At 44.5% G+C, this 24244-nt stretch overlaps 1 long non-coding RNA gene across 1 annotated transcript; it reads left to right on the plus strand.

The window, feature by feature from the left end:
* The first annotated feature begins 11679 nt into the window (after positions 1-11679).
* LOC139078042 (uncharacterized) lies at positions 11680-23941 on the plus strand. Its single transcript, XR_011530759.1, has 3 exons — positions 11680-12635; positions 16909-17135; positions 23506-23941. It is a non-coding gene; the product is annotated as an uncharacterized lncRNA (long non-coding RNA).
* The last annotated feature ends 303 nt before the right edge of the window (positions 23942-24244 follow it).

Below are 24244 nucleotides of genomic sequence, written 5' to 3' on the forward strand. Positions count from 1 at the left end.
TCCTCCGCACCAGGCTCAACACCCTCCTCTGTGTCATTTGCCTCGTAAGAGTTAGCATTATCCACAATTATCTTGAATATTTACATGCTTAGATTCCATCATCAGTTCCTCCCCATTAGCCTCTAAGCTCTATGGGGGTGGGGGGTGTTGTCCCCTCTGTCTAGCACCCCTATGCCCAGTACCCCATCTAGTGTCTGGTGCAGGGTAGTGAAAATAACAAATATTTAAAAAGTGAATGGAGCCGCTGTGTTTTTCATCACATATAAGAACCCCTGGGGAAAGGGTAGGTGACGCACAGTGCCACCCCACCCCTACCCCAGCCCGTCAATAAGGTCAGTGAGAAAATCTGAATTTTTTTCTACCTTCTGGTTTGTCCCAGTTACTATTGCTGCATAACAGATTATCCCCAAAGTAGAGACAAGACAATCGTTTCATTATGTTCTTGAATTCATTGGTCAGGAATTTGAACAGAATGCAGTGGGAATGCCTTATTTCCACTCTTCTACGTCTGGAACCTCAACTGGGAAGGCTTGAAGACTGGGAGTGACTCAACAGCTGAGGGCTAGAATGACCTAATGCTAGTTCCCTTACAAATCTCGAGCTGACCTGGGATGCCTCAGAGTTTAGGACTGCACGCCAGAGTGCCTACCTGTGACTGCTGTGTGTGGCTTGGTTTCCTCACAGCATGGCGGCTTCAGGCTAGTTGACTTCTTACTTGGCGTTCCAGGGTTCCAAGCAATAGTGTTCCAGGGTGTCACCTCCATGATCTTGCATCACAAGTCACGTGGTGGTATTTCTGCCACACTCCATCAGGCCAGCTGTCACAAACTGTGGTACAATTTCTAAAATGATGCCCGCAAGATGTTCTGCCCTATCCATGGAACCTGTGGGTGTGATGAGACATCCTCCCATGATTATGTCATGTGGTTGACCTTAGGGTAGGGAATTATCCAGGTCGATCTGATCCCATCACCCGAGCCCTTAAAAGCAGAGAGATTTCTTTGGCTGATGGAAAAAGAGAAAGAAACAGAGATTAAAAATGGAGTTCAGGGGCCGGCCCCACAGCACAGAGGCTAAGTTTGGTGCTTTCCACTTTGCTGGCCCTGGTTTGTGGGTTCAGATCCCAGGCACGGACCCACACCACCTGTCAGCCATGCTGTGGTGGTGACCCACATATAGTGGAAGAAGATGGGCACAAATGTTAGCCCAGAGCGAATCTTCCTCAACAACAACAAAAAATGGAATACAAGACTTCCAAACCAATTGAAGGAGTTTAAAAAAAAAAAGGAAAAGAAAAACAACCTAGAAAAATGCAAGAATAGAGAAAAAAGAAAAATTGGACAAATAGAAACCATGAAATTAGACAGTAGATGGTCCATCTAATGGACAACTGCAAAGATGCAAATGAGGGAATGACAGCAACTCCGAACAAAATGTGAGAATCTCAAAAACATAATATTGAGGGGGAAAGCAAGTTCCCGAAGAATATGTAGAATATCGATCAAATTTTAAAGTAAAGAAGCATACAGAATTAAATATAGTGATTAGGGATATTTACATATGTAATAAAACTATAAGTAAAAGCTAGGTAGCCATAAACACAAAATTCAAGAGAGTGATGACCTCTGGGCAGCCTTGGAGGTCATTAGGGAGGATCCAGGGTACTTCAAAGGAATTGTTAATATTCCGATTCTTATGCTGGGTGGTGAGTGGAGGATCTCATGCATTTGTCATTCCTCTCATGAAAAAAATATTTTGCATTTATTTAATTTTAAAATTTAAAAGTTAATGGGGCGAGCCCAGTGGCATAGTGCTTAAGTTTGCGTGCTCTGCTTTGGGGGCTTGGTGTTCACGGGTTCTGATCCTAACCTGGATCTACACACCGCTTATCAAGCCATGCTGTGGTGGCATCCCCCATACAAAACAGAAGACGACTAGCACAGATGTTAACTCAGTCGCAATCTTTCTCAAGCAAAGAGAGAAAGATTGGCAACAGATGTTAGCTCAGGGCCAATCTTTCTCACCAAAAACAAAAATTTTTAAAGTTAAGAAAGAAATGGAGATTGAATAACAGGTTCTCCCCAGCCCCCTTTTAACCAACTTCAGAAGTCTACGTTGTCTTTCCTGAGGACACCAGGGAAAGAGAATCATCGCCACAACCAGAGCTCAGGCGCCCTAATTCCCAGATTGTTATGTAATGATGCCGTGGTACTCCCTGGCAGGTTCTGAACGTCTGTGATGTGTTTCTGTAGGGGCATGAGGCCAATTAAAATGGAAAATGTTTAAATTGTAAAGTATTTGCAATACTTTAAGCTTTATTACTTTTGAATTAAAATAGTTGGGATTCCCTATGCAGGTTTTTCAACACCCCAGAGTTGCAAAATTCTCCAAATAAATTTTAACTGAATAATTTCACTCCTTAAAATAATGAGGACCACATGTGACACTGAGGAAGTAGCAGGTGAAGTGGAAGTCTGGATTTTCGATGGTGTGAGGAACGTTTGCCGTGCTGTACTGACCGAGAAAGGAGAGTTCTAAGCGCGGCGCGAACTCTCAGAGGTGCAGCACAGGGCTCACAGGTCAGCCCTCTGGGAGGATGGTTAGGACATGTTGGCACTAATTTCCCACGTGGCGATGTCTCCACACCCACACCTGCCAGCTCTCAGAAGCCTGGTCTTTCCCCAGGAATAGGGAATACCTCTGAGAACAGGCCCCCATCATCTACGTACACCACCTGATAGGGGTACTGAAATATCCTGTGGAGGATGCTATGGAGGGTGCTGCCAGTTGCCGGTGCCCCGCCCATGTCCCTTCAGCACTCCCCATGCACAAGACAGTGACAGCAGAGCCCACAGGGCCCGCTCAACCTGAACATGCTGCAGAAACCAAACCATGGGAACAGTGACTGCACTAAATGCTCCATCTCATGGATCATCTCATTGAAACCCGACAACAGCCCTGGGAGGTAGGGTTATTCCCAATTGGCAGATGGAAAAACTGAGGCTCAGAGAGGTTAAGTAAGTTGCTTCAAGTCACCCAGCCCGTAAAGGGTGATGTTAGAGCTGCAGCCAAGATCATCTGAATCTGGAGGCCCAGTTCTTAAACATGAGGCCAAAGAAATCCTTCCAGCCTTGAATGAGTGAGTCTTTTTTTACTTTCTTTTTTACTTTTTTGTTTTTTTCATTCCGGTATTGTTCTAAGAGGTCAAGTGGTTTGGGGTTTGTTTGTTTTTTCATTTAAAAAAATGTTTTATTGTGGCAAAAACCCTTGACATGAGACCCATTCTCTTAAATTCAAGCTTACAATGCGTTGTCGTTGATCACAGGTACTACGCTGTACAGTCGATCTCTAGAGCTTATTCATCCCACAACTGAAATTTTATGCCTGTTGACTGATATCTCCCCATTTCCCTCCTCACTCCAGGCCCTGGAAACCACCGTTCTAGTCTTCGATTTTATGAATTTGACTATTTTAGATACCTCATATGAATAGAACCATATAGTATTTGTCCTTCTGTGACTGGCTTATTTCACTTAGTATAATGTCTTCAAGGTCCATCCATGTTGTCACATCTTGCAGAATTCGCTTCTTTTTTAAGGCTGAGTAGCATTCCACTGTACGTCTATGCCGCATTTTCTTTATCCATTTCTCTCTCTATGAACTCTTCCACCACTCGGCTATTGTGAAAGGCGCTGCAATGAACACGGGAGTGCAAATACCTCTTTGAGAACCTGATTTCAATTATTTTGGGTACTCAGAAGTGAGATTGCTGGTTCATATGATAGTTCTGTTTTCAATTTTTGAGGAACCGCCATGCTGTTTTCCATGGCAGCTACATCATTTTGCATTCTCACCAATGGTGTGCCAGGGTTTCGGTTTCTCCACATCTTCACCAACATTTATTATCTTTTGTTTTTTTGATAGTAGCCATGCTGACAGGTGTGAGGTGATACCTCATTGTGATTTTGATTTGCATCTCACTAATAATTACTGATGGTGAGAATCTTTTAATTTACCTGTTGGCCATTTGTATGTCTTCTTTGGAAAAATGTCTATTCAAGTCCTTAGCTCATATTTTAACTGAGTTATTAGTTTTATTGTTATTGAGTTGTATGAGTTCCTTATATAGTTTGTATATTAACACCGTATCTGGTATATGGTTTGCAAATATCTTCTTCCATTCCATAGGTTGCCTTTTCACCTGTTGATTGTTTCTTTTGCTGTGCAGAAGGTTTTGAGTTTAATATAATCCCACTTGTTTATTTTTGCTTTTCTTGCCTGTGTTTTCAATGTTATATCCATGAACTCATTGCCAAGATCAATGTCAAGAAGCTTTCCCGCTATGTTTTCTTCTAGGAGTTTTACAGTTTCAGGTATTACATTTAAGTCTTTAACCCATTCCGAGTTGTTTTTCGCTTGTGGTGGAAGATAAGCATCCTTTTTAGGCAGCTCAATGAAGTGGCAATAGCACCGTGTTGCAGAGTTTGCAATGACCTCTCCTGTTCTCCAACTGCTGCCAAGAACCACTTAGTAGACTAACATTCTCCTAAATAAACCATGCCAAACTCCCCTGGTCTTTTATGTAAGAGCACTCTCTTCCTGTGATGGAGTGGGAAGAGATAAGGATTTAGGGCAAAAACACCAGAGTTTTGATTCCAGCTCTGCCACATCCCAGGTGCCCCCAAATGGGCAAGACACTCAACCTGCCTAAAGCTTTCCTCACCTGTTCAGTGGAGTTAAAGATACTCACACAACAGGATGGTTTTGATTGCGTGCATGGTTAAATCAGATCATGTAAATGTTAAACAGTAAAGCACCATACGAATAAAAACGGTTTATGCCGTAGTTTGTTCAGAAGCGTCATGTAACAGGAAAGTTACAAATGCAAGCTTTGGAATAGGACAGACATCACTGGGAGATCATAGGAAATAATTTTACCTCTGAGAGTGGATTTTAAACTGAAGTCACCCTAACTTCTATTAAGTGAGATGATGTATAGAAAGGCATGTGGCACAGTGGACACACAGTTAGCTCCAGAAAAAAAAAAGCTCGTTTTAGTAGTAGTAGGATTTCCATGTAGGAACACAATCTATGTGTGTCCCTGTGGATTTAGACACAAATTTGATGAACAGCATTTAGCGGTATTATAAGAGCATAATTTCTAGCAGGTAGGAACCCAGAGTGACACTCCAGGGAAATGACAAAGGCCAACTTTCTCCTGCCGGTGCTCAGAGGCTGCAGCACTGGGACTCTGCACTCCTAACCTAAGTGGCTGTGTCCACCCTGCCATCCGGTCTGGTGGTTAGCACACTAACTTCATCATCACAAGTCTCAATAAATGCTTTTAAATAAATTGCATGGAGAAATAATAATTTTGTCCAGCTTGTCCACAACTCTGAATCCAGAGTCATAGCAACCTCAGCTCCAGCTACCTGGTCCAGGCTGACACCTGCATCTTCATGTATGTATACACCTGCATCTTGCATGTATATAGGTGAAGGATTTCCATTAGCTGCTGATACATCGTAAAGTACTGCACGCCATTCTATCTCTCCCCTTTAATGATGCTGCATCCCAGATGTGCTGTGACTAAATCAATTCTGGCAGATGAATTAGTTAAAAGGGTGTCTACTGATACATAAATCTAATCTACCATATATATTTTATTTATTTATTTATTTAAAGATTGGTACCTGAGCTAATAAATGTTGCTAATCTTCTTTTTGAATTCGTCTTCTCCTCCCCCTCCTCCTCCTCCCCCTCCTCCTCCTCCCCCTCCCCCTCCTCCTCCCCATCCTCCTCCCCTCCTCCTCCCCCTTCTCCTCCCCCTCCTCCTCCCCCTCCTCCTCCTCCTCCTCCTCCTTCTTCTTCTCCCCAAAGCCCCCCAGTACATAGTTGTGTATTCTAGTTATAGGTCCTTCTGGTTCTGTTTTGTGGGACGCCACCTCAGCATGGCCTGATGAGCAGTGACATGTCCCCACCCAGGATCTGAACCAGCAAAACCCTGGGCTGCTGAAGCAGAACACACGGACGCAACCACTCAGCCATGGGGCCAGCCCCCTAATCTACCATATTTTGTAATGTGCAAGGAAGCATCCAGTCTCAAATTACACGTCTCTATTTTAGTCCATCACACTGATGCAGAGAGAGTCTGTAACAATTACTTATACATAACCCTCCAGGCTTTAACCTGAGCCAAGTAAAGCCCAGGTAATGCACAGCTGTAGCACGGATCAGTAGTGAGCTGAATACGGGAGGGACACTTCGTGAAGATCTCCGGAGTGTTCCCTCTGAGAAGCTCTCTTCTCTGGTGCTATGACCCCACAGCCACCCCTGCCTCTCCAGACTTCCAGCTCCATCTCCTCAACTCAGGGGTCCCACCAGGTTCTGTCCTCAACCTCTCCATCCAGCCCCCTCTGTTTCACTGCCTTGAAACTCTCTGTAGACAGTAGGCTGGGGTGATCACAGATCTCACCTTGTTTCCTGTCTCTCACTGTCCTTCAGCTACTAGTATCCAATGTCCTGAGAACCAATTTTCATATATTTTTATCCATTTTTTAATGTTATTTCAGGTGAGAGAGTAAACCTGTTGCTCCATCTTGGCTGAGAAAGAAAGCCGCTTTTGTTGATTTTTGTCTAACTCTTGTATCGGTAGCCAACCTATGGTTGCAATGGACGAATGAGTGCAGTTCCATTTTAATGCTGGCTAATATTTTTATTCACATCAATAAGACAAAAGTGATACAAAGCTGTATATTGGAAAGTCACTTGTTCATCAATGATGTGAGTGACTTCTTTGCTGAAATTAATAAGAGTTTTCACATATTAAGTTTTGTGCCGTTCTCAAAGTCGAAGTTACAGACATGGCACACGTCTAGATTTAATCTGCCTTTTCAAGTCTGGCCAGTCAATAAAACAGCAAACCAAACCCTGTTTTGCAGCGTTTGTTGATTTCCACGGTGTAAATATTCCCACCATGTGTGATTTCAAGATACCCAGGTGATGTCACTGAACGTGGAGTTGGAAAGAGATGCGCAGCAGCCACCATTAGGTAGATTTTTCCACTGCGTGACGTAACAGGTATAAATAACCCCAAGAGCATAGATTACAGTAAGATAATTAGGAAGTGATAGGCAACGAGTATTTGTTCCCTTTATTTTTAACATAGTTTATTTAATTGGAAGTTTATATAATTTAATTTTAATAACGGCTTGCAAAATTTCTGAAGGCTTACCAAGCAGCTCCTGTGAGCCAGTGCCAGCCGGACTTGCTCCTCACTGGATGTAGCCTGGGATTGGGCCACAGATGTGAGTCAGCACAGGCTCGGAGACATACACCAGCCTTGGAGTGATTCTTGTTCCTGCATCTCACAGAGGAAGTATTCATTTGCCAAATGGAGAGAGTGGAGAAGACAACCAGATCAAGGGAGTAGCAGATGTGCAGGCAAGCAGGAGCTATGAGTACCAACTCTAAACCCCCGGGTCTGAGTGGGTGTCAGGAGAGCTTCATGACCTCCAACAAGGAGTCTGGTTCAAATCTCTGTCTCTACTTACTGGGTGTGGCCTGAGGCACGCCATTTCACTATTCTCCAACAGAACCTACCTCACGGAGTCGTGGTCAGGAATACCTGTGTGAATGCATGTTAAGTGTTGAGGAAAGTGCCTGGCATTTAGGCACCAGGAAAAAAAAGCAGCCAGTGGTATTACTTTTAAACAGCCCCTTCCCAGAGAAAGCCCTTCCTGTCAACACTCTAGACTCGTCCTGATGGATCCAGTGCTGACTTTAACCTCTGAGAAAGTCTACGTAGGACACAAATCCTGTCTCCTCTCTCCCTAGGAAGATCCAGGAAAGGAACCCATTTTTCCGTCTCAACAGCAGAGCGGTGCAGGCAGCGCTGGGGTGGCACAGGCTCGCTCAGGAGCATCTCTTCCCAAGTCTGTGTTCAGAAGCATGACCACATTGGCAGCTTGAAATCAGCCACGGTGGGAGTTGTTATACCAGGGAAATTGGCAAACACTACAAATCAGGGCTTTTTCTTCCAGGGAGCTAGTTGTTAAACATTTATCAGCACACCATGCTCCTTCTTGTAGCTTTCCTGACCTAAGCAGTGTAATTTGTTTAATGGAAGGGGTGCATCGTACTTCACTTAGAGAAAATCAATCTTTCTCTGGCAAAGCATTACAGGAAATAATGTAGCCTGTCCGATCCTATTATCAGAACATACTCCTACCAAAAGAATGAGCAAAATTAGCCTGATGCAAACAGTTTCTCGGAGTGGTTTTGGGAACAAGTACACAAATTCAAGACAATTTCATACCTAATGCATTGCCGTCGATATTGGCTTCTCCAGAACTTAATTTGCAGAGTGTAACTTGGAATGAGGCAGAGCCCTCATGATGAATCAGGAAGGAGAACTCATGATAAGAGCACATTATGGAGGGGCTAACGCCCTTTTTCTGGGTCCTTTAACAGACAGATGGCTCTTGCTATGCTCCACATTTGAGGAAAGTAAGGCCCAGAGAGGAGAGAGCCATGGCAAGTTCACCAAGTTTATCTGAGGAACAATCCCAAAGCAGAAGTGAAACCGTTAATAAGTAAGTGATCCTCTCTCTTGAGAAGCTAGAGTGGATTTCTAGAAGGCAGATCTAAGACCAATGAGTGAGTGTAGATTGCATTATTGGCTCCAGTCCTTCACCCCTCTCTACATTCATGGCCTTTGCTATATGCCTGTGCAATCTCTCCCACTAAAAAGGCAGATTATTTCCCTGCTGCCTTGACTTTGGACTTGTCCATGTGACTTGCGTTAGCCAATAGAACAAGGTGGAAGTGAGCCTATGCCCTAGGAGGCCTCAGCTATCATCATGAGAAGAATGTCCTGGCTAGCCCACTGGTCTAAGGAGTGTGAGAAATATATGGAACAGACACCCCAGCCATTGTAGCTTGACACTGAGCCATCCCAGCCCACCTGTGAGAAGTGGAGCTGCCCAGCCAAGGCCAGTCTAGAACACCCAAACCTCAGGGAACCCCAGACATGACAGTGAGCCGAGCTGGGATCCTCAGAGCCACCTCAGGCCATGTGCAGGTTGCTAAGCCAAGACTCTATGGTGGTTTTTTTTTGCAGCAGTATTATAACAATAGCTAAGTGAGACAAGCAGTAAGAAGAAAATTATTTTTCCCTTATTAATTACAAGGAATAAATTCTTAGAAGTGGAAAAGAGCTTAAACCATGGACTCTTTGAAAGTGTAGGCTGTCGTAATCATTTTTTAATCTCCACAGCCCACTCCAGTGCCTGGTACACAGTGAGCGCTCAATAAATGTTTCTGTATGTCTCTGTGTAGGGAGGTTGTTTGAATAAATGCCATCTCTGTAGAGTGCCTCATTAGGTAAAGAGCTTCCTGTCACTGGAGGTAAAGCAACATTGGTTATATTTCATTTCTAGAATATAGTAAGAGGCATTTTTTTATTAAGCAGATAAATTAATCAGGACTCGTTCACATGGAAGTGGCAAAAAAGGTTACTGAAACTGACATTTGCTGGCTTACAAAGTTAAAGTGTCGAGGAGTAGATCTGCACTGGAGTAGATCACACTGTCAGGACTCAGGCTGCCCGCTCTGGCTCCGGATTGTTCTGTGCTGTGACTAGAGGCTCGTGGGACCTAACCCTGTATTTCCTCCGGGGGAGATGGTTTGGTATTGGCTAATTCAGTGCTGATGGGGACTTTATAGAACACAACTACCAGAAATAACAAGAATTCACTCTGTGTGTGTGTGTGCATGTGTGTGTGTGTACACGTTCAGCTTTGGTTTTTGATTTCCAGCTGATGGCAGTTTTGAAGCCATAAATTAGAAGGCACCAACAAAAGCAAAAAATGACCAAAAAAACTTACAGAAACACAATGAGGAAAGCCATGAAAAGCCCTATACACCAACTCAAAGACCCAGAGCCTAGAGCATCAGAGGGAACACACATTATGACCCCTGACTGTGTGCAAGGCCTTTGGCTAGGCTCCCTGAGCGGTGTTTAGAGGAATATGGCCTGCCCTTGGGGAGCACATCATGTAACAGGAAAGACAAGGGCACCTGCACAGGTATTTGCAATGCTGAGAAGAGAGAGATCAGTGCCACGAAAATGACACAAATCTCAAATTAAGTACTTCCAGGGGATGGGGACAGTGAGAGGGAGACCACTTTGCTATTTCCCTGTCTACCCTGGGCAAGCCACTTTATACCTCTGGACTTTATCATTCATTCATTTACTCAACATATATTTTTTGAGCACCCGTTCTTTGTTATGTGTCACCCTGGCCATGTGCTTGGCCCTGTGATTTAAAAGTCTGTATTTATGTTTAAAATTTGAATTAGAGCTGCATAGCAAGATCTCCAAGGCTCGGGGCTGGCCCCATGGCCGAGTGGTTAAGTTTGCATGCTCCGCTGCAGGCGGCCCAGTGTTTCATTGGTTCGAATCCTGGGCGCGGACTGCTCATCAAACCACGCTGAGGCAGAGTCCCACATGCTACAACTAGAAGGACACACAACGAAGAATATACAACTATGTACCAGGGGGCTTTGGGGAGAAAAAGGAAAAAATAAAATCTTTAAAAAAAAAGATCTCCAAGGCTCAGTTTTAGGGTCCGAGTCTGCAGATGGTGACCTGAGGTCTGAGCTCTTCAAGACCCAAGACATGCCCCTCTGGAGCTGTCCAGTAGAGTGGTCCTGACCAGCCCCCTACTCAAGGTCAACAGTGACCTCTCTGACATGAAGCACCATACTCAATGGGGTTTTTCCTCAGAGAAGTTTGAAATATATTCAGGTCTTGTCTCTGGTTCCATTGAAGAGACTGGACACATGCTGAAAGCTTAGGTGTCTGTTGTTGAGAAAGGACAGAAAGAGTGGTGAGTGGTGATTGAGCTGTAAATGACTTCTGTTCTCCTGAAAAAAATTTTGCACTCCTACTGAAGAATGCATCTCTTATCTGCCCAGTGGGATAATTTGGAAATCATAGTTTTGCCTCACTTGCCATTAATAAAATCATTGGATACCGCCATGGCTACTTCCCTTGGATACAGTTTTCTTGGAAGACTTCTGATCTCATAGAGGAGTCTGGTAGAAGGATCGTGGTATTCCTGTGCTTTTGCTTATATCACATCTCAGAAACATCAGCCTTAACTCCCGACATAAGGCATCAGGGAGCTAGTGCATCAAGTTTGGGGAGGAAATGGTTCTGAAAAGCACTGGATGTCAGGCCCAAAGGAGAGCCGTCAGTTGGCTTTTGGGTAAGGTCACTCTTGCTTTCTGCCTACACCTCACTCCTACTACCACTCTCTGAGTTAATGTGTGTGTAATAGAATTTGCTGGAAAAATGAAAGCTGAGTGAGTAGGGAAAAAGAGAGGAAAGGAGAAGGATATGGATAATAAGCTGTAGGGAGCTCTCCCTTCTCCTGACACCCTAACAACCCCACTCAATCCTGTGAAGTTGCTGTTGTCACTCATCTCCAAAGATGGCTTCTCAATGAACCCCATGTCTTCGTAGTCACAGCCTTGTGTAGTGCCCACTCCTTAGATCTGGGCTGGTCCCATGATTCACTTTTTGTCCAATAGAATGTGGGTGGAAGTGACAGTGTGTGAATTCCATGGCTAGGTCATAAAAAGCCTCACAGCCTCCACCTGGTTTCTTGGAACACATTTTCTTGGAGAAGCCAGACAACTTGGTAAAATTCTGACTACCCTGAGACCACCATGCTGTGAAGAAGTCCAAGCTGGCTGCATGGGGAGAGATGCCCAGTCAGTCACCAGCTGCTCCAGGCATCCACCTGAAGCACCAGACATGAGAGTGAAAAAGCAGATTTGACTGAGGAGAGTTAGTGAATGCTTACCAAATTGCCTCAGCATCAGAGTCAGCCACAAAGTTTAAAATCTGCGGGAAATCTCAAGACCTGGGGAGAGGGTAGGCAGAAGGTCCAGCCCATAATAAGTCATTCTCTTTCTTTCTGGGCAGCTGGAGGGACTGGATATCAGCAAAGGGGACCATAGTCAGTGCCAACAGGCAAGCCCTGAAGTCTGGTCTCCTTTAGGGTCCCTGGAAGGCAAGATGAACTTCAGTTGAGCTGCCATTAGCTCTTCAGCAGGACAGGCCATGGGCAGCCCCTGACGGGCAGGGAGGCTGGGAGGATGGATGGACAGGCATCAGGAAGGGGATGCTTTTTGGGGTAGAGGTAAACAGTATTTGGATGCTCCTTGGCATTTGGCACCATCAAGTCAGCCACCAGCCTCGGCCAAGAGCTCTGAGTACAAAACTAAGGAAATGTTCCAAACTTTGCTGCTTCTCCTTCCTTACACACATCAGGTCTCCTTCTATTACCATTTAAAGTCTCTCTTTACCTAAAGCTAAAAGCAGCCACTAAACAATGTAGCACAGTGAGTCCCACTTCTAATAGTATGACCTGGGAATCTCCTTAAAAATCTCAAAATTCCTAGCCCTGACCACTCCCTAGACCACTCGAATCGCAGTCTCTGAGGGTGGGGCTCAGCATTGGTACTTTCTGAAGGTCCCCAGAGGACCCCAGTGTGCAGCCCACTGTGGGAACCATGGACTTGGCCATACGAAGGCTTGTAGGAAAGTCATACCTCCCGAGCCAGTAAGTCTACCATTCAAAGAGGAATATTCAGATTTATGTATAAGGATGATTATCACAGTAATATTTATATATTTATAATATGTACTTATATATAAATATTTGGAAGCAACGTAAGTATCTAGTAGGAGACTGGTTTAGTAAATTATGGTTCATTCTGTTATGAAATGCCATGTAGTATATCATTCATGTACATATAGAATATTTTAGGGTGTGAGAAAATGCTCATGATATATAATATATAAGCCTAACTTTGTAAAATATGTACACGTAATTATGTAAGTTAAAAAATGTTGGCAGGGGCTATAGTACTATTTCTTGGTCCTAGAATTATGTGGGGATTTTTTTGTAACACTCTTCTTTGTATTTGTTAAGTTTTTTCAGGAACATGGTCATGTTGGTCAGTGGGGGATGGAGCAGGGGTGGGAGTTGTGAAAAGATGTACGAGGAAGTAAAGAGGACGAAAACTATTTCAGCCATGGCCAGGCCTCAGCAGACTGGATGGGCATGCAAGAACAAGGCCATTCAGGATAAAACAAGCTCAGACAATGTAAGGTTGTCCCTTGGCCCCATTGACCGGTGGCTCACTAGTCTAATGCTTCACATTTTGGTGAGACAACTGCTCTCCATTGTGCTTCTGTTTTTCCTGGGTTACCAATGGGGATTGTGTGCTTCCAATTTGAGTTGAGCAAGAGCAAATATGATTGGGGTAAAGAGTTGACATCAAGGACCAGTACTGTTAGGCAGACCTCTTCAGTCAGTCATTTATCAACCGACTGCTCTGGATCAGACCCTCATCCTCGCTGCAGTCAGCGGTGGCCAGAGAAGTCACATCTCGTGTTCCTGCACATGGGAATGCTTCTCAACCCACATCAATGGTCCATGGTTTCATGTGAAAGTGATTTACTGGGAAGAACTCCTGGGAAACCTGTCAGGGAAATGGAAAAGTGGGACCAGTGTGCAGCATCCAGCAAAGACCCATGGAGGGATTTTGGCTCACTCCCATGGGGAGCTCAAAAGAAGCATCAGTCATCTGAATTGTGGGTGTGGGGAGAGTCAGGCAAGAGAGCTAGAGTATTTATACTTCCACACCCCATCAGTCGTTGGTTACGAACTGCTGCTGGAGGAGTTAAATTCCCAGGCAGTTCTGGGTCTCTGTGTCCCTTTGACATGGGGTAGGGCAGTCTACCACGGGAGAGGCACAGATGTTGGCTGCTGGAAGTGGAAGTCTACCAGGATGAGAGGGTATGTGAGGAGAGCATCACTGCTGCAACGGTCCCAGCCAGTCCAACTGAACTTGAGCCGGTCATAAAGGCCACAGTGGAATCTTCCACAGCATTGGCCTCAATCCTTTGCCAAAAGTCTGGATGCTCCCTGAGCATCAAAGCTGCATCAAAGCTTTTTTGTCCTAATCTTTGATAGAGGAACATCCAGGACATTAATGATGGTTCAGAGAAGAAAACAATGACAAAATTGCCCGAGGATGAGCCACTGCTGATGGACAAGAGAGATCCTTATGCTGCAGGAGATTCTCCTGAAATCGCAATCATTCTTTGCCTAAGGATGTCCAAGTACAACGCTTCCTTCCCTCCTCCCTAAATCCTCCTCCTCAACTTTTGTTTCTTTGGAACAACATCATTCACAACTCCCAGGTGGGTGTTCATTGAACCTTTTCTTCCATTTTCTATTCTAAGCACAGATAATTATGCACATCAAGCTAACATGCAGAGGTAAATATTGTAATTTGGCTTCGGGGATATTACACATAATGTAGTATTTGTTTCCTCTGCCTCACTACCTAAACAAAGAGCATTGTATCTCCTCCTGCATGGAGCTTAGAATATTCTGGAAGACACACAAATAAGGCTTTTAGTTTAAAAAATCCCTTCTGAGCCCTGCAGGTAACATCCCTCCCCTTTTGAATCGCAGCATTATTTGTGACATCCGGTGGTAGGCAACTCAGCCTGTGAGTCATGCTCCAGCGAGACATATGCTCCAACACCATTATGAAATGACGAGCATCCCACCGTCACACGAACCTTTATTTGCAGATTAAACAGGAAGCTTTCTCCAGAGGCTTCTAAATCAACACAGCAAACGGTTATCGGCGATTGGCATTAATGCTTGAAAAATGCTAGAGATCACTTCCACGTGCATTCTCACCATGCTGGGGAGGGTCACAACAGACCGACATCTCCCTCGGCTGGAGGACAACATTCAGAAGAGGCAAGTGAGTGGGATTGCCTAACATAACAGGACAACTGACTCAGACAGACAGAATTCAAAGTCGGGGGCTGGCCTCATGCTTCCTAAACACCTCCAGAATGGTTATCTATATCAAGTAGGGTGGAACTTGAGAGCCAAAAGAGCTCCTGCTTCTAGCTCTGGAATGCAGCTTCTAAGTGTCCCCATCTATCACTCTGAAGGTAACCTTGAATAGAACCCTAGAACAATGAATAATTCAAAAATCGGCTTCCAGTCCACGCAAACCTGCCAGGGGACAGGGGCAAGGGTAACTGAGCAGCCTGGGGCCATGGATGGATTTTATGATAGATAAACATTCATTCACGAGAACATGCACTGAGTGCTCCAGAGCTGTGCACACACATGGCTAGTCCACCCCCAGGTGACAGGGAACGGGAAATGAGAAGCGTACCCCTTCCCCTGGACATTGAAGATTACCTTCTGGAGGACAGTGAAGGGTTCCCAGTTGGGGAGCTGTGTTCAAGTGTCTTTACCACTGTCCAGCTGTGTGCCTTGGTCCTGTCACCTCTCATTCAATGGCCAAAGTCCTGCTCTCAAGCCTGAAGCCGAGTGTGCCTTTCTCTAGGAATCGCCTCTACAGGAACAGAGCATGTTTTCACTGGAGTTTAAGGAATGCTATGATTTCAAAAGAAAAATCAGTCAAGGCACCTGGGAGGAAAAGTAAGCACATTATTTTAAAGTTAATTAAATATGTCTTATTCAGTACTTGCCAGGTGCAATGCGTCGAAGGGAACGTAAAGTTTAATAGATCCCTGATTTCAGGGGTTTTGAGATCTCAGAGGGTAAAGAAGTTTGCAAGTGAGGTGATAAAGGGCAGAACATGGGGAGAGGGACTGAGGCACCCAAACGCTGCCTCAGGTACACAGTTACAGAGCGAGGAGAAAGTGGTCCCCACTGTGGGAGGAGGAGAGAGTCGGGAGGAGGCAGCATTGAGCGAGAGCATCTAATAGTAAGAACAAAGGCTTCTTACGTGCCCAGCGCTGTTATGAGGACCTCACCCTGTTAACTCATAAATCTTCACATCGATGCCATAAAGAGGGTGCTACTGTTATTCCCAGTTCACAGATGAACAAAGCAAGGCAGAGGGAGTTACAGCAAAACACCCTCACATCCTGCCTGGAGATCACCTCCTTTAGGATGACTTCTAGGCTCCTTTTCATCTCTTCATTTCTCTTCCTGCTTTGGCACTTAATAATTGCAGGCCTGGGCTGCCCACTGCAATTCAACTCAACAAGTGCATATCAGATTCAAGTGTGTACAAGACAGGACAGCATGGGGTCAGAAAGGACCAAAGCTGGGGCTCCACCGTCAAGATATATAACTCGGCAATGAAGACGAATCTGGATATAGGCTCAGCTCTAATTCACGGTGGGATGCCCCGTGTACTGCGGCACAGGAAGGACAAGTTAATGTTAAGGATAGATTCAAAATGATGACCAGAGATTGTGCTTCTTTTTCCCTAACTTTAAATAAATAATAATGTTTTTTTCACGATCATGAAAATAAGGGCTCATAATCATCAAATTAAAAGCTCATGAAAGTAAAATACAGGGAGGATAAAGAAGAAAATTAAAATTATTCATAATCTCACCATCCAGAGGAAAACATTATTATATGTTGATGTATTTCATTCTTAAATCTTTTATCTGCAAATTAAGGCTTTTTAGAAAAAACATTAGAATTATACTGTTTATATTAGTTTGTATACTTATATCATGAACATTTTCCATTGTCACTAAAAATTGTTTGACACATAATTTTTAAAGGCTGCGTAATATGCTCATGCATGGACACGCCATAATTCACCCATTCATTTTATTGTTGTTTGACATTTGTATTTTATAGGTTTTGCTATTAAAAACAATGCTGCACTATCTACTGCTGCATATTATTTTTTCTCATATCTTGCATGGACTCTGCTTTCCATAAAAATAGTTAAATATTTGTAAGAACGTATAAAATTTCTAATTAAACCATATTCACTCTTGTTATTTTTATGTTGCTGCTTTAGGAAAGCCAAGTGTTTTAGACCGTGGACTCACAGCCCCGTATCACAGCTACCACCTGTGCCTGGGAAAAGCTGCCTTCTCATCCCACACACTACCTCGTCAGGTCCACTGGCCATATGGTGGATGCAGGACCATCCCCGTAGTACCATCTTGTCAGCACCAGCTTACCATATAATAGCCAAGTGGCCACCAGTAGCTCCACTTATATCTCCACTATCAACAATCCAAGGTAAAAATAAGTTTCCCTTTGCCCATAGTCCCCACCAAAAGCCCTAGACATGAGTCTTGTTGGTCCATTTTGGGTCATATATCATGTGAGTATTATTCAACCAATTATGAAAGCCAAGGAGGTGAAACGAGTTGGTCGGCCTGAACCATGTCTTGACTTCTTTCTTCACTTCCTGGTTGTGTCCTGTGCACTGTTTACAAATAGGCAGATACAACTCCAGGGTTCCTTGCTATGCCACTTTTATGTTAAGGAGCAGTAAAATGCATCAGGCTGAAGCAGATCCAACCACCAGTCTTTTGGGATAACCCTATCGGCAGCTCAAATTCAGTATGTCCCAAACCAAATTCAATATATTCCCCACCAAAGCACATGCTTCCTCCTGTGTCCCTGGAAGCCATTATCATGTGTGGCACACCCTGTGGCTTAGTTCACCCAGATTCTATTTACAACTCCCTCTTTTTTGCTTGCCTCTACAAGGGAATCTAGGAAAGCTAAAAACTCTATCTCCCAGCCTCTCTCACTGTTAGGAGTGGTCATACAGACACTTCTGGCCAGTGAGATATAAGCAGGCAATGGCTGGAGCTGCTACAGCCATCTTGTGATTGTAAGGAGCAGAGCCACATACTAAGCATGGAAGCATAAAGAGAGAAGGACATGAGGTCAATAGTGATTTTCAACATGCTGACCTAGTCTGGGCTGCCCACCTCTACACTTCCTGTTACATGAAACAAGCAGCCTTCTACTTTCTACTTACAGCCCAATGTAATTCCTAACAGATGCACCATCTTTCCAGTCAAATAGAGAACCTCAGACTTTCTTCATCATTTCCCACAGTGTTACTCACCATTACTGATCAATCGCCAAGCACTGTTGATTTTACTTCTCTGGAGAGAAAACTAAAAGCAACAGGAAGCCAGATCTTTTTAAAGTTAATTTTTATTGAGTTTATGATAGTTTACAATCTTGTGAAATTTCAGTTGTACATTATTGTTTGTCAGTCGTGTTGTAGGCGCACCCCTTCACCCTTTGTGTCCACCCCCCACCCCCCCTTACCCTGGTAGCCACTAATCTGTTCTCTGTGTCTACGTGTTTAAATTCCTCATATGAGTGGAGTCATACAGAGATTGTCCTTCTCTATCTGGAGGAAGCCAGATTTTCGGTGGAACGTGAACAGTGAAAACTGTCAAGTCCTGTCAGCTATGCCTGGTGATGTTCTATGACAGGTCAAAAATGTACTTGGTGGGAGGTTATAAAGCGACAAGCTCAAATCTTAGAAGGGTAATTAGTTATGTTAGGGTTGCTAGAAAATTTTAAGGTCCCTTCTATCTTTGAAATGCTAAAATAATTCAATTAAAGTCACCAGGCATAGCTTCTAGCCATATAAAACAGAGCAAAATGTCATTACTTATAGCCCCAACTGCCTTGTAAAGAGAGGGGATCTTCTGAGGGGAAGCTCTTTGCCCTGCTCGTGCTGTGCTCGCTCAGGAGCAGAAGCTGAAGCAGCTAGTGATGCTGCTGAACCAAGGGGAAGAATCTGGAGAGAAGGGCGCGGGAGGAGAGAGGCGGCAGTGAAGCTGCGGGAAAGGCGGGTCCAGGAGGAAGCTTGGGTGGCTGAGTGTCTGGAAAATCCTTTGAAGAAAAGGGATTAAGACATGGAGGATTAAACTGTTTGTTATGCGATTCCTTAGGCAACGTCTCCCAAGCTCTTTAGTATCATCATACAATTTATTTTGTGTGAAGATAACTTTTAAACTATAGCAAGGATAGAATTTCTTAGCCGCATAAGCACGTGGAGGAAAAACTTTATACAACAAAGCAGGGGCTCCAGACCAAGGAGGCCAACAGATTTTGAGCAGGCCCTGGAACTCCCAGACACCTTGGGGTGGTCTCAGGACTTCACCAGGCCATGGATTTGGGATTCGAGGCAGTTTTACATAAGGTTCAAGGGCCAGGAGGTCCCAGCGGACATAATCTTTGTGCTATAAAGAGAAGACTGCTGTCTTGAATAACGCTGGTCCCACAAAAGACATTATATGTGAGCGGATAAGCTATGTTGCTGACCAGTAAATGTTTTTAGTTACTGTCATTCTCTATCAGACACTTTGTAGCCAAAACAAAGGGATAAAAGACAACCAGATGGAAAATACCAGAGACCTGTATTGAGAGACTTGTAGGATCAAGGCAGGGGGTATAGCTTTGGCCTGATAGGAATTCCAGAAGGAAGGATCAGAAATGGAAAGAAAGAAATAATCCAAAAAATATTATTAGACTATTTATCTGCACTGAAGAGGGGCATGTATCTTAAAATTGAAAAAACGACTAAACAGGATAACTTTAAAATCACATTTGGACCTATATTGGTAAATCCCTAAAATATAAGGATAAGGAGGAAAATTCTAAAGGCTCGCAAGGAAAAAATATCTATTAAAAAGTGAGAGTGTAACGGCTATAAAGAGCCTATGCAAGACACAAATCTCCAATGCCATGAAGGAAATGGCTGATATATTTGACTACATAAAGACCACAAATTCCTGCAGTTTGCTATTTACTTAAACCTGAAATGAAACGAAACAAAACTATATATTTCTTTGTGACACATATACATAATTAAACAAAAAGTCTCAAAAATGGTGCAAAGCAAACTTAACTGAGCGTACCTCTGGGGAAAGGAGGGTATGATACGAAAAGAATTTTCACTTTTCACTGTGTCTTCTTCTGAATAGTTATGAATTTCAATTAGAATGAGCTACTCTGTTATACTCTGAGTGTTTTTAAATATGAAAAACACACCATAGAATAGACTTTTATTTGCACAGTAACAGATAATGAGCTGCCTACTTTATATTTTTCAAAATTCGTTCATTTATTCCACACATATTAAATTAGGCATCCACTATGTGCCAGGCATTATTTTAGGCACTGAGAACACAGCCCTGAACAAAACAGACAAAATCTTCTGCCCTCATGGCGTTTTACACTCTAATGAGTAGAGACAGACAATAGCAACAAGTAATAATAACAATAGCTCATTAAGAGGTAGGCACTACTACAGTCTCCATTTTACAGATGAGGAAATTGAGGCACAGAAGGTTAAGCAATTTTCCCAAGTTCACCCAGTTATCACATGATGAAATCAAGCTGTGCAACCACCTGGTCTACTTCCAGGGTCCTTGCTGTGAACCATTTTGCTCTGTGCCGCAGTATGTCTGATGAGCATGTCTCAGAGAGAAAAATAAAGCAAGAGAGGTGGGAGGAGTGTAGATGGTGGAGAGGAGGGCGCCAGGGTGCAGAATTTTATGTTGGATAGTAAGGGAAACCCGTACTGAGAAGGCAGTGTTGAAAAAGAGGGAGTGAGCCATGTGAATATTCGGGAGGAGTACTCCAGAAAGAAGGAATAGTAGGAGCAAAGGCCCTGAGGACAGCTGTGCCTGACATGCTCCAGAAATAGAAGGAGGCCAGGGTGGCCAGTGTGGAATTGGCGCCGGGAAGTGGTTAGGGGATGAAGTTGGGGAGGATGGGGCCAGACTGTGCAGGGACTTGAGGCTGTGGCAAGGACTGTGGATGTTGTCCGAGTGGGATGGGGCAATCAGAGGGTTTGAGCACGGAATGGGTGTGACCTGCCATGTTTAAAACGGATTATTCTGGCTGCTGGATAGAGAATAGACAGTGGGTGGCAGGGCGCAGGGGCAGGGGTGGAAGCTGGGAGATCATCCAGGGAAGACATAAAGGGAGCCCAGACCCAGTGGGTCAGTGGAGGTCTTGAGAAATTATTGCATTCTGGATTTATTTTGTGGCACATGAGAAAGGAGAAAAAGGAGTCAAAATTGACTCCAAGATTGGGCATGAGCCAAAGGAAGGGTGAAGTTGCCGTTTGCTGAGACGGAGCGGTTGGGGGGAGGTCAGGAGTTTGGTTCTGGGCATGTTCACTTTGAGATGATTATTCCATGTCCAAGTGGGGATGTGGAGCAGGCATTTGGATACAGAGTCACTCTCAGTGAGAGGTCCAGGTGTCTCGGAGGTCCATTTCACGTGCAGGAGGCACATGTGAACAGACAAATGACCTAAAGCTTCCCTCTGTTGCAACACAGGGCTCTGGCTAGTCAGTGTTTCTGTTCCTCTGTCTCAAATAGCAAAGTTTTATCACAGCCAACTTATAATAAGCCATGAAGCCTATGGTTCATTTCCAAAGGCTCTATTCAAGCGTTCAGGCCATCAGCCCTTCCTCCAGGTTGTCCCTGGGACTCCGGTGGATGTGGGTTCATCTGTCTTCTTTGTGCTGAAAATTCAGCAATGGAGATGCTGTCAAGCACAGCACTGGCCAGAAGGCCAGCTGAGGAGAGCAGACAGAGTCAAGTGGGGTAGCATGTAGTGTTCACAAGAAGAGGGGAGAGCAGCCGTGTTCGACTATACCCTCATACCAAGGCTCTGCCCGCTGCACCAGGCCGGTGGAAATGTGACCACCAGCCATCCATTCTCTGGACCTGCGGGACGTGGGGTCCAGGTGTGAGGCATCAAGAACAACTCCTTACTGCCTCAAACAAGGGACATGGACCCTCCAAGGGACATTGCCTCTGGAGTATTTGTGTGATACATGTCATTAACACTCAGGTATTTTTTGCCCGGGCTACATACCTATCCTCAAATAAATGAAGTTATTCATCTGGCAGGAAAATTCAGTGCCGAGAAGCAGTGGCCAAAGAAAAGAGGAAAGAGACAGGTGCACTTTGCAGTTTATCAAGGCAGCTGCATCATCACCACATTCATTACAAAACTGTAAAAGAGCATGGAAATGTGTTCATACGATGTACTCGCATGAGAGGACATAGAAGAGCTTAACGACAACATGCCAGCATGACAGAAAACAAGTTCTTTTAATGCCAGCTGCTGTACTTGGAGTGGAGTAGGCCCACGAGAGTGTGTGATGAGACACGAGAAATAATCATGACAAAGAAGGAATCGAAATTCTTCTCTCCTGTTCAAATGGTAGAAAGGTTTTAGTTGGCTGCCTAGTAGCCAGCATTCTTCTGACATTCCAGGTTTATAAATAATAAGAGTGACATTGTTATACCAATAATTATTAAAATATTAAGAACCATAAAATTACCAGTTAATACTGGTGATAGTGATGATTATTGAGTACATACAGGGGCCAGGCCCTGTTCTAGGTGCATCAACTGGTTTACTCCTCAGGAATCATGTGGTGAATTCCTGCCTCCATCCTCCTGCTCCAGCAGCACATGTGGCACAGGATCACTCCTTCCTCCTTACCAAGCACTTTCTTCTGAGACAGTGCTCTGTCTCGGCCACTCCTTCTAAGTTGCCTTGATTGGCTCCTCCCCTTCCTAATTTTCTACACACCATGGCTCTTCTTTCTCATCACTTCTGAGATGCACTCAGCCAGTCCCAGGGCTTTATGCACAGTGTGTAAACTGACAACTGCTGAATTCTTACCTCCAGCCCAGAGCTCTCCCTGCTTGGATTCCAGCAGGCACTTCAGACCAAGCACGGCAAACTGAACCTGTCAGTTCTCTCTAAACCTGCTCCTCCCCAGTATTCCAGTATTCCCCAGCTCACCTCACAACACCTCATCCTTCCAGATGCCAGGCGGAAGCTTTTGTAAGTGGTCATCTTTGCCCACTCAGCTCCCTCTGTCTCTGTCTCTGTTTGTCTGTCTGTCTGTCTGTCTGTCTCTCTCTCTCACACACATACACACACACATCCTAGCAGTAAATCCAGTGGGTTTGACCTTAATTTTACCACTTCTCCCACCTCCATTGTCAGCACCTAGTCCAAACCACCTTCATCTCTCGCTTGGATGCTTGGCCGTTCTTGGGCTGCCGCTGGGAGATATCTCCTGTTTCTGCCCTTGCCCTCTCCCATCTTGCCATAAATCTGTCTTCAACACAGCAGCCAAAGTGATTCTGCTAAAACATTACAGAGAGTGTCCTTCCTCTGCTCAAATATGAGCCCCCAATGAGTTTCCATCTCCCTCAGAGTAACATTCAACATCCCCACTGTGCTGGCAAGGCCTCACCCCTTGACCCAACCCAGCTCCCATGACCTCATCTCTACTCTCTTCTCTCTGACCCTGGTCTGGCCACATGGGCCTCTTTCCTGTTCCGGGGATGTTCCCCCTCATGGCTTGGCACTTCCTGTGCCCTTGGCCTGGGCCTCTGTTTACCCGATGTCTGTGCGCCTCACGTGTCACTTCTTCAGAGAGGCCTTCCGTAATCACCCATCAAAAATTGGACCCCCTCTCATCTCTCTCTGTCCCTCTTAACCTGTTTTATTAGTGTTCACAGCCTTTATCACTCCTGACATATAATTATTTGTTTATTTTTTATTCTCTCTCCTCTCCCCACTTCTCCAGAACATACGCTCCTTGAGGCGAAAGGCGCTGATTTGTTTACTTCTCTGGCCTCAGTGTCAGGAGTGGTGCCTTACACACCATCGTGCTCAGCTGATATCCGTTGAATGACCCCAGAACAGCCCCAGGAGAAAGTGGAGTCCCGGGAGCACGGCGGAGGGAGCACTCTGCCCCGGGTGCAGAAAATAAGCAGATGCATTGTCAGGAGGCAAGGTCAGAGCAGAAATAACACCAACCAGAAATTCGCCTCCTTTTTTTATTATTACCATGAGCCAGCCATTCTGAGCAGCTTCAGTGATAAAATACCCCTCCCCAAACATTGGTCTATGTTCGAAATAATTGCTGTCGTTACCACTGAGTTTTAATAATATACATTCAAGTCTCGAATTACCACATTTTCATTACTCCCCCTTTAATAAACATTGTATTCCACATGGAAGCTCATTTGGATAATTCTCAATATTAGAGTCAGCCTCCAACACAAGCAGACTCAGCAATGTGCATTCACTTCGAAGGTAAGTTCATAACCACTGGGAATCCTTCATGCTTGGAGCCTGGGGTTCAGTTCGTGTCTCCAACTCCTGTGGTCCTAATATGCCTGCATGTAGCCAGAAGATTAGAAGGAAACAGGACAGCACAGTGATTGTAAAGACCAAGACACAGAACTTGAGTCACTTCAATTCTATGTGACCAACTGGAGTTTTTATTAGTGACTAAAATTTGAAACAGTGAAATTGAGTGC

Source organism: Equus przewalskii, chromosome 21 (genome assembly GCF_037783145.1).
Source record: "Equus przewalskii isolate Varuska chromosome 21, EquPr2, whole genome shotgun sequence".
NCBI classification, from domain to species: domain Eukaryota; kingdom Metazoa; phylum Chordata; class Mammalia; order Perissodactyla; family Equidae; genus Equus; species Equus przewalskii.